Source organism: Chrysochloris asiatica, unplaced genomic scaffold, assembly GCF_000296735.1.
Source record: "Chrysochloris asiatica unplaced genomic scaffold, ChrAsi1.0 scaffold00028, whole genome shotgun sequence".
NCBI lineage: Eukaryota > Metazoa > Chordata > Mammalia > Afrosoricida > Chrysochloridae > Chrysochloris > Chrysochloris asiatica.
Window position 1 is genome coordinate 12,168,748 of NW_006408546.1, and position 11,271 is coordinate 12,180,018.

Below are 11,271 nucleotides of genomic sequence, written 5' to 3' on the forward strand. Positions count from 1 at the left end.
TTGATTTCCCTTGCCTATCACTGTAAAATAGACACTTGAGATGGGCAGAAAGGAATAGCCAGAATCATCACTACAGAAAGCTTGTAAGCCTGTCTTCAGCCTATAATTTATTGGAATTTCTTAAAGGGGGCTAGAAGTTGCCCAGTGAAAGAGGTTTCCTGTGAAGCCTTTACATTGCACAAGACCATGGGTGTAGTCCACAGCCCCATCCAGAGCTGGACTGAGGTGGGAGATTTCCACTGGAGGGGATGAGTGGACCAGCCTGGAGCAGCTAAAAGAACGGAAAATGCTTCATGAAGGAAGAACTGGCAGGAATAAAGTTCTAAACAGTAACATTGGTCTGATTGATTGCTGCAGGAATGGGTTTGCCCAGGAGCCATCAAGGCAAGTGGTCGGGACCCCTCAGAGTAAGCCCCCTTCCAAGACTGAGTCTCAAGGGAAATACACTGGCAGGCATGTGGTCTGGCTGGTGACCACGTTGATCACCGATGGTGGAAGAGTGGGGAAAAACAGCAATGAAGTTGCAAGCTAAGCCCGACCACATTCAATAGACACCCATGAGCCCTGGTGGCAACCTGGATGGCCAGCAGTACAGCAAGACCCGGGGACTCCTGGGCCCAGAGGCAGTGACATAGCCACAGAGGACTGGAATGGAGAGTGAGGTGTCCAGCTGACGTGAAATGAGGGGAGAGACACAAGAACACCCATACTTGCAGATAGTGCCCACTTGACCTGCCTTTGATGGCTGGATGATCAGAACTCAACTAGAAGAAGAAAGAAAAGAGGAGGGATAAAAGTGTAACCTACTACAATTTGATGAACTTTACCTACACGTATGGATGTAATAACTCAAAAAAGGGAACAAATCTTTACAGCGAGGATCACTCCCACCCCCTAGGTACACAGGGTTGACAGGGATGGGCAAAATAGACATTGGCTACACAAATGGGGTGGGGGGGGCTATAAAGACATGAAGTGACTGGCTTACAAGCTTTCAAGAGGGAGCATAGTTCCAGATGGGTCAGGGGAAGGCAGAATCTCCACTGAGTGATTTCCAATCTGTTGGGACCGGGCTGGCAAAAGGAAATGGGGATAAGACTCTTGTGGTACAATAGTGAATAATTGCCATCAGGACTGATTGTGAGGCTAGGAAATATAGAGGTAGATTTTTTTGACAAAAGGAGGAGAGTGATTGATTTTGCAGCCCAGGATCCGAGGTCCCTGGGACCATCAAGTGAGAAGAACGGAGAGCGGGGCCCTACCCAGAGAGGCAGTGACACCAGGGATGGAGACAGAGAAGATGACACAGACAGATAGAATGGCTGGGGACACTGGACTCAAGGAGTGAGAAGGGCTGTGTGCTGGTGGTGGGGATGAGGAGGGGGCAGTCCTGTGTGGTGTACCCTTTGGAGTTGTACGATGATGCATGAAGGGGATTATAATCATTAAATGAAATGAAATACGATAGGATGAGTGTAAAGCTGATGTTCTCCCATGTAAACCTCACAGTAAAAACTTATTTAAAAAAAAAATTCAAAGACATAAAAAACACCAGAGTTACTGGTGAGAAAGAAACTTGTGGAACCCCCAAGACTATGGCTCTTAGACATACTTCAGGCTGGAAATGAACTCATCCCCATGGCTGAAATTCCAGCTAAACAACAGACAGCTCTGTAAGGTGAAAAATAACACTAGGGAAATATGCACTCCTTAGGACAATCAACCATTTGAGATCAAAAGAACAGCACTTGCCCAAGGACAAAATTCAGAAATGGGATTGCAATGAATGACAGGAAACAACATTTGTATGAATTGTTGAATAGAAAATGGTTTTGCTCTGTAAACCTTCATCCAATTCACAAATTTAAAAAAGATTCATAAATATATATTTCCAAATAAAAAGTTAACAATAACCACCACACACAACATACACATGAAAGGGAAACTTTGTAAGGGAAAACTCTAGGAGGGAAAAGAGGATCAATGATTTCTGCCATCTGCCTATAAAAATGAAAAAGTCCCAGGTGAGTTTATAGGCAGACTTCCCATCTTTAAATTACCAAATACTTGACAAGAATCATTTATTCAGCCCCAATGAATATGTTCACCTAAATCCACATACATTCACTTCACCTTGACTTACTTGATTTGTCCAAAGTTAATGTGTCTTCAACTATTTTTTTCAACAGAAATAGGGTCCAAATTCACTAGTGACCATCTGACCTCCATGGCAGGTACCATTAGCCCAGCATTCTTTCTGTCTCATACAAATAACCTCTTTCCATTAAAAATTGATAATTGTAAATTAAGTATAGCTTCCCAAACAGCCCACAAGAGCTAAGTAGGTATCTTGATATTTGTTGATGGGATTTTTATCCTAATTCATGAATTGTACAGAATAAACTATTGTTGAGTTTGATTAATTTTGATGAAGTAACTTTAAAGATTATTGAATGCTACTTATAGTGCTTAATAAAAATCTTTATATTCTTTTATTGGAAAAAAAAAAGTCTGTGTGCTATTGAACCAGTAACTTTCTGTTTATTATATATGGAGGGGCTTCTAATCATCATCTCATTGGCTGAACAAGATGATAGACGGGTATCCAGGGTCCAGTGAACTAACTGTGCAACCATCCCTGAATCAGGTCCTAGCTCTGCTTGTTTGTTCAGGGACAAGAATCAGTTGCCCCTAAGGACAATTTCAAGGTCCATTCCCTCACCCATTATGACCGTCACACTTCTACTACCATCTATATCCACACTCTTACCACCACCCACAAACACACTTCTTCTCCATTGTCACGTACATGGTAAAGAAAGGAAGCTCTTTACCCATTCACTGACACTGTATATGACCATAGAGGGAAAGTCATTTAAACTCAAGCCTCTTTGGTTCAGCAGCCTGATACCTAGACCACTGAAGGACTTTGCACCTGATCAACAGAATGGCATTGCAACTACCCCAGTTGACACTGAATGGGGTCCTGCTTGAGCTTCCCATCTCCCGGGAAGCTTGGGTCTTTGTTACACCAGGTTTCAGGAAAATCTCCATACCCCTGCCCAAATCTCCATACCCCCGCCCATTGTAAACTCACCAGAACTATACCCAGACCACAGGGACTATAAATACTCCAGTGTGTAAGAGAACAGATGGCTCTTGGTCTCCTTTGGTGATGTAAGAGTACCCCCTCCCAGGTTTACTCTCAATAAACCTGCCTGCTGTTGAAGCCAAGACTCTCTTCTTTTGTCTCTTTCTTTCTTTTCCTTACAACTACAATCTAGCATTTTTCTCAATCCTAGTTCCCTTAAGTCTAAGTTTTCAAATAGTTTTTTTCAGTCCAAGTTGAGCTCTTTCTAGTACTGTTTTGTCAAATTACTGTAACAAACATATTTACACATATAGTAGCTCAAGCCTAAGAGAAGTATAAACTTATTCAAATAATACAAGACAGCATTTTAATAAGTAGCTTTTTTTCCTTGTTTGGGCTGATATAAGAGTAAAATCTTTCTCTTTTTTTTTCATGTAAAAACCTATAAAGAAACAAAAATATAAGAAAACACAAATACAAACACAGGTGAGCTTATAGGCAGATTTCTCATCTTAAAATTACTAAATGTTTGATAAGAATGATTTAGCCAGCAACATCTTCTTTTACACAGTGATTCAGGAATCCAGGTTCCTTCCAATTTTTGTTAACTCCATACCCTAGTACCCCATCATCTTCTGCTTCCAGCTGGGAAGGGAAAAAAAATAGAGAAGACCCACCCGTTTCTTAAAGGTCACAGTCTAGAACGGACACATATCATTTCTGCTAATATACTGTTGACTCATCAAACTGCTCCCTGCGGAGGTTTTCTTTGGAAAATTGTCGTCTTACAGAAGACTGTTGTGAGGACCTTTCTGTTTTGGTCAGAAATGAGAAGCTGACATACCTGTGCTTGGTAAAGAATGTGTTTGGAACTGGTGGGGTGCAGCTTCTGTATAAAGGCTTGAGTGACCCCAATTGTAAACTACAGACCCTAGTGCTGTAGTATAACCAACAATGGCTGTGATTCTCTCTCAAAGTTTCTAAAAAAAAAGTCGAACCTAACACACTTGGATTTGGGGCAGAATTGCATAGGAATTATGGGGTTGATTATTCTGTGTGAGGCCTTGAGGGATCCAGTATGTGACCTGAAATGTCTCTGGTTGTAGGGATGCTCTCTAGTACCTTTCAGTTGCATGGACCTCTCATCTGCCCTTAAATACAACCAAAGCCTGACCACTTTGGACCTGGGCCAGAATTCTTTAGGATATAATGGGATAAAGATGTTGTGTGAAGTCTTGAAGCATCAAAATTTTTCCCTAACTAAAGTTAGGTTAAAGATAAATGAAGCTAATACTGAAATGCAAAAGTTGCTGCAAGAAGTCCAAGAAAACAACCACAACTGACTTTTGAGAATGACGACTTTGATCCCAGTAAACACAGGCCTTCTTCTCATGCCTTCTTTATGTAAATCCCCCCTGGAGTCATTCCTCCCACAATGGTGTGATGGTGAATTTCCTATGAGTCTTCTTGGTGAGAAGTTAGTTGGTGACTACATACTATCTTAGCTTTGATTCTGTCTCATTCTTACATGAAATGTGCACAAACCATTTCATTTAACTCTGTTATATCTGTATCACAAGTAGAGATGAAAAGAAATAAAGGTGAACACATTTATTTAAAAAAAAAAAAAACCCAAGTGGCACCAATTTGTTGTTGTTGTTATGTGCCGTGGAGTCAGTTCCGACTCATAGTGACCCTGCACAGGGTTTCCGAGGCTGCAAATCTTTATGGGAGCAGAAAGCCTCATCTTTCTCCCGCGAAACAGATGGTAGTTTCGAACTGCTGACCCTGAGGTTAGCAGCCTGATTCGCAACCACTACGCTACCAATAGTATATGGGAAATGTAGTCTCTGGCTGGGCATCTGCTTCCTTGTTGTTGTTGTTGGTAAGTGCTTTTGAGTCATTTCCGACCCATAGCAATATTGTATAGGGTTTCCAAGGAGTGACTGGTAAGCTTGAACCACCAAGTTTGTAATTCAAAAAACTTGCAGTCCAGCATATTATCCCACAGTGCCACAGCAGGACTTCCTAGCTTTAACTTATTACTAAGCTGGAATATAGAGTAAATTTTGGTGGACAACTATCAGACCTGGCCACAAATCTCCAATAAAGAAAAATGGGAAAGGCTTGGTTAATGAAAATCAGATAGAAAACCAAAATTACTTTTTTATCTGAATTACTTTCGTTCGGTTTTCAAGAAAATCTATATCTTGGAATTATGTTCATATGTTTCTTTTTATTCTTCATTCTTAACCTGTCTACTTAAAATTTTGAGGCTGACAAAGATTCAGAGAGGAAAAAAGAATGGCATTGACATTTGTTCAAGGCCAATATAAATACATGCTAAGTCAAAAACTTTTTCCAGGCAAGTGATCAGAAAATTTGGGAGATGTAATTTCCTCGTGGTTCTGGTCTCTGACTGACTCACTAAGGTGATTTTCCACCACATTCTAGTCTCACTGCCTTGCTTACTGTACCTAGAAATTGCCAAGCTCTCTCCTGCCTCAGGACATTTATGTCTTGTCTCTCTGCCTGGAACACTTTCTCTAGCTGTTTTTGTGGCTTTTCCCCTTATTTAATTCAGGTCTCTAAACAAATGGGACCACTTTAAAGAAGGTTTCTCTATTACCTCATCCAATGGGAAAAAGTCCTGTACCTATACCACTTTCTACTGTCTTACTCTGTTTTATATTACTTCATAATACTTGTCATTGTTGTTGTTAGGAGTCATCAAGTCTGTTCCAATGAATAGCCACTCGATGTACAACAGAACAAAATACTGCCCAGTCCTGCCCCATCCTCACACTCATTCCTATATTTGAGCTCATTGTTGTAGACACTTTGTCAATTGAGGACCTTTCTCTTTTTCACCGACCCACTGTTTTACCAAGCATGATGTCCTTCTCCAGGGACTAGTTCCTCCTGATAACATGTCTAAAGTACATAAGTTGAAGTCTTGCCATCCAAATTTCTAAGGAGCATTCCAGCTATACTACCAAAATAGATTAGTTTGTTCTTCTGGCAATCTACAATATATTCAAAATTTTTTGCCAACACCATAACTCAAAGTTGTCAGTTTTTCTCATGTCTTCCTTATTCACTGTTCAACTTTTACATATATTTGAGGCAATTGAAAATACCATGGTTTGAGTCACGTGCACTTTCATCCTCAAAATAACATTTTGCTGTTTAATACTTTAAAACAATCTTTTGCAGCAAATTTGCCCAGTCCAGTAAGTCTCTTAATTTCTTGACTGCTGCTTCTATAGGCATTGATTGTGGATCCAACCAAAATGAAATCCTTGACAACTGAATCTTTTCTCTATTTATCATGATGTTGTTTATCAGTCCAGTTGTGACAATTTTTGTTTTCTTTATGAAGTATAATTCGTACTAAAGGTTATATTCTTTGATCTTCACCAGTAAGTGCTTCAGATCCTCTTCACTTTCAGTAAGCAAGGTGTGTCACTTGTGTATCACAGGTTGTTAATGAGCCTTCCTTCAATGCTATTGCTGCACTATTCTTCAGATTCTTCAATTTTTTGCTCAGCATAGTGAAAGGATACAGTCCTGACATGCTTTTCCTCATTTTAAACCACTCAGTATTTCCTTGTTCTGTTTGAATGACTGACTCTTAGTCTTTGTATAGGTTATGCATGAGCCTAATTAAGTGTTCTGAAATAATCATTCTTTGCAATGTTATCCATGGTTTGTTATGATCCACATAGTCAAATGCCTTTGCATAGTCAATAAATAAAAGCAAACATCTTTCTGATATTTTCTGCTTTCAGCCAAGATCCATCCCACATCAGCATATGCCTTTGTTCCACATCCTATCCTAAATCTGGCTTGAATTTCTGGCAGTTCTCTGTTGATTTACTGGCTTTTGAATTATCTTCAGTAACAATTTTCTTGCATGTGATACTAATGATGTTGTTCAATAATTTCTGCATTCTGTTGGATCAACATTTTATGGAATGGGCACAAATATGGATGTCTTTCAGTTAGTTGGCCAGTAGCTGTCTTCCAAATTTCTTGGCATTGATGAGTAAGCACCTCCAGCACTACATTGGTTTATTGAAACATTTCAATTGGTATTCCATCTATTCCTGGAGACTTCTTCCTTTAATATCATCATTCTTGACTATATGTTGTTGCTGTTAAGTGCCATCAAGTCGATTTTGACCCATAGCGAGGAACAGCTGGTGAGCTTGAACTGACGACCTTGCAGTTCAAATGGCTTTGCAGCCTGGCACATTAACCCACAGTGCCACACCAGGACTCCTATGATACCTCCTGAAATGGTTGGAGTTGATCGGTTCTTTTTGGTACCGTGGCTCGTGTACTCCTTCCATCTTCTATTGATGCTTCCTGTATCATTCAATATGTTGCCCATAGAAGAATTATAACTATTTCAACATATTGTATATCTTCTATTCATTTATTTGTTTATGCTATCTTCCTCACTATCCTGTAAGCTACTTGCTAAGTATGAATTTTGCTGTATTTGCTGCTATATCATCAATGCGCTCTAAAGGTATTTGTTGGCTAGATGAATGCATCTGATGAGTGACAACCAGAGTTGTGGAAATAAATACTGCTCAAACCACACCAATATGCAAAAGGGACCCACAAAAAAGGAGGCTCTTTTGATACCCTAGATTTTCAATTTTCCCATTTTAAAAAGTAGTGAGTATATACTTCAAAGTAGTTTATTTTAGGTTAAGTGAATTTCACCTCAATTTTAAAAAAGGGGGGGATGAGTGACAACTGCTTATCCACATGCCAAAGAATAAAGTTGGACCTCTTCCCTAAATCAACCACAAAAATGAACTTGAAGAGGAGTGATCCTAGACACAAACATAATAGCTAAAACTATAAAATTCTTAAAATATATAGGAGTAAATCTTCATGACCTTGGGTTAAACAATGATTTGTTAGATATGCCACAAAAAGAATAAGCTATGAAAGAAAGAAATTGCTCTTCATCAAAACTGAAAACTTTTGTGATTTAAGGACACCATCAAGAAACTGAAGTGACAACCTGAGAGAAAAATATTTGCAAATCATATATCTGATAAGGGACTGGTATCTAGAATACATAAAGAGCTTTTACCACGTAATAATAAAAAAGACATTTCCTCCAAGATATACAAATGGCCAATAAGCACATTAAAAAAATGCTCATCATCATGAAAAAAATACGAATCAGAACCATATGAGATACAACTTATCACCCACTAGAATGGCTATTACCAAAAACCAAGTGTTGGTGAAGATGTGGAGAAATTGGAACCCTTATTGCTGATGCAAATGTAAAATATAGTAGGTACTTTGGAAAACAGTTCAGCAGTTTCTCAAAATGTTAAACAAAGAGTTATCCTATAATCCAGCAATTCCCTTCTTAGGTATATACTCAAGAAAAACAAAAAGCATATATCTGTACAAAATTTATACATGACTGTTCATAGCAGAATTATGTACAGTAGTTTAAAATGGTGTTATGGATTAGACTGTATCCCCTAAAAAGACCTGTTATAATCCTACCCTCCAGTACTGTGAACATAACCTTGTTTGAAAATAGGGCCCTTGAAAATGTTATCAGTTAATACAAGTTTCTACTAGAGCAGTATGGGTCCTTAGTTGAATCTCAGCCATATCCTTAAAAAAAGAAGTTAAAAGACATAGAAGGAAGCAGCCATGTGAAGATAGAGTTATGCTGCAGCTGCACACCAAGGGATGCCTAGTGTTACCCAAAGCTGGGAGAAACAAGAAAGGATCTTCCTGTTTGGAGAGAACAGGGCCCTGCTGACATCCTGAATTCAGGTTACTAGCCTGCAGAACTGTGAGACAATAAAAGTTTGCTGTTTTATAATACTTTCTGGTACTTTGTTACAGTACCCCTTGAAAATTAACATAAGTGGAAACAACCAAAAAGTTCATCAACTGATGAGCAAGTTAATAAAATATAGTATGTAGCCATAGAGTGGACTATTTGCTGTTGTTAAGTACCACCGAGTTGATTCCTACTCATAGCTACTTTATACAGGATTTCCGAGGAGCAGCTGGTAAGTCTGAACTATCAAACTTGTGGTTCAAAATCCAGTGCTTATCCTACAGCACCACACCAGGAGTCCAATGGAATATCATATGGCAATAAAAATCTATGAATACATGTAACAACAAGGATTAACCTTTGAAGACATTACGCTAAGTGAAAAATGCACACATACACAAAAAATACTTATTGTATGACTCCATTTTCATTAAATGTCCACAAAGACAAATCTATAGAAACAGAAAGGAAATTTGTGGTTGCTAGAGCTAGAGCGGGTAGCAAGGTAGCTTTGTAGGATAAGTACTAGACTGCAAACCACAAGGATGGCAGTTCAAGCCTACCAGCCACTCGGCAGGAGAAAGATGAGACTTTCTGCTCCAACAAACATTTACAGCCCTTGAAACCCTTTACAGAGTTGCTATGAGTTGGAACAGACTCAATGACATGTACCAACAACAATAGAACTGGAGGAATAGGGGGAAAGTAGGAAGTTACTGCTGATGGGTATGAGGTTTCTTTTTAGGGTGATAAAAACTGTCTGACAGAGCAACACTACTCTGTGAATGAACAAAAAAAGCATTGAATTATTCACTTTAAATAGGTGATTGTGTGGTATATAAATTACATCTTTTTTTTTTTAAAGGCAATTGTTAGGTTTCAACTTCAGGGACAAATTTTAAATCTATACTATACATATCAACATTATTCATATTTTACCTACACTTCTGGTAGCGTAGTGGTTATGAATCGGGCTGCGAACCTTAAGGTCAGCGGTTCGAAACTACCAGCTGCTCCATGGAAGAAAGATGAGGCATTCTACTCCCGTAAAGATTTACACCCTCGGAAACCCTGTACAGGGTCGCTATGGGTCGGAACCGACTCGACAGCACATAACAACAACAACTATAATATTCCAGAACTACAGTTCACCAAGGGTGGTCCCTATACCAGAAGTATCTGCATTACTTGGAACTTGCTAGAAATAACAAATTCTCATACTCTACCCCAGACCTGCTTAACCAAAATCACTAGAGAAATGCATCAGTAACAAAGGGACTATGACATTCTCCTTCTTTCTTGTGTTTTGGTGTCAACCAGTACAGTAACTCATGGTATCACAGTCTCCATGGTATCACAGTCCCCCTCCCACACCAGATCATACAGAATCCTTACTCATGTTTTTTATTTATTTTAGTCATAGAATAATTGTCGATAAATATCATAACAAATAGCTTAACTATAATATTTCTTAGTTCATATGAATACTAACAACAAAATTTTTTTATAAAATCTTTCTACATTGAATTACATTATTAGTTACAACACTATTAGTAACAGAGTGGAAATTTTTTTTAAGTTCTTTCCTTCTTTTCCTTTAATTAAGGAGTCCTACAGAGTTGCTATGAGTCAGAACTCACTGGACAGCACTTAACAACAACACCAGCAGTGCAGCAATGGGCTTCTGGTGTGGCACTGTAGGGTAAGCACTGGAACTCAAAGTCAGTTTGAACTGCAAGGTCAACAGTTTAAACCCACCAGCCACTCCTTGGAAACCTAAACAGGGTTGCTATGAATCAGAAGAAACTCGACAGCACTTACCAAGTGGCACAGTGGGTTACACACTGGATTGCTAGCCACAAGGTCAGTTGTTCAAATCCACCAGCCATTCTGCAGGAGAAAGATGAGGCTATCTACTCCCATAAAGACTTAGAGTCTCAGAAATACCATGGAGCAGTTCTACTGTGTTCTCTAGGGTCAATATGAGTCACAATCAACTCAACGTCAGTAGATTTGGTTACCTTTACTATTTCATTCTCAAAAAATTATTTACTAGGTTCACAACACTAATTATCACAACATTATAGCGAAAACACAAGAATATTTGATAAAAATCAGTGACTATAAAAACACTAACAGCACATGCTTATAGCAGCATGGAAACAAAGTCACATGATTTGAGGCATCATTGTAACTAAGTAATAATGATAGCTCTGATGGGAGCACATGAGAAGATTGCAAAATTAAATAGAGTTTTAACCTTGTAGGTATATTGATACATGTAAGCTAAGGTTATGAAAAATGTTTCTGTTGTTATAACTAACTACAAAGATATTTTGACTAA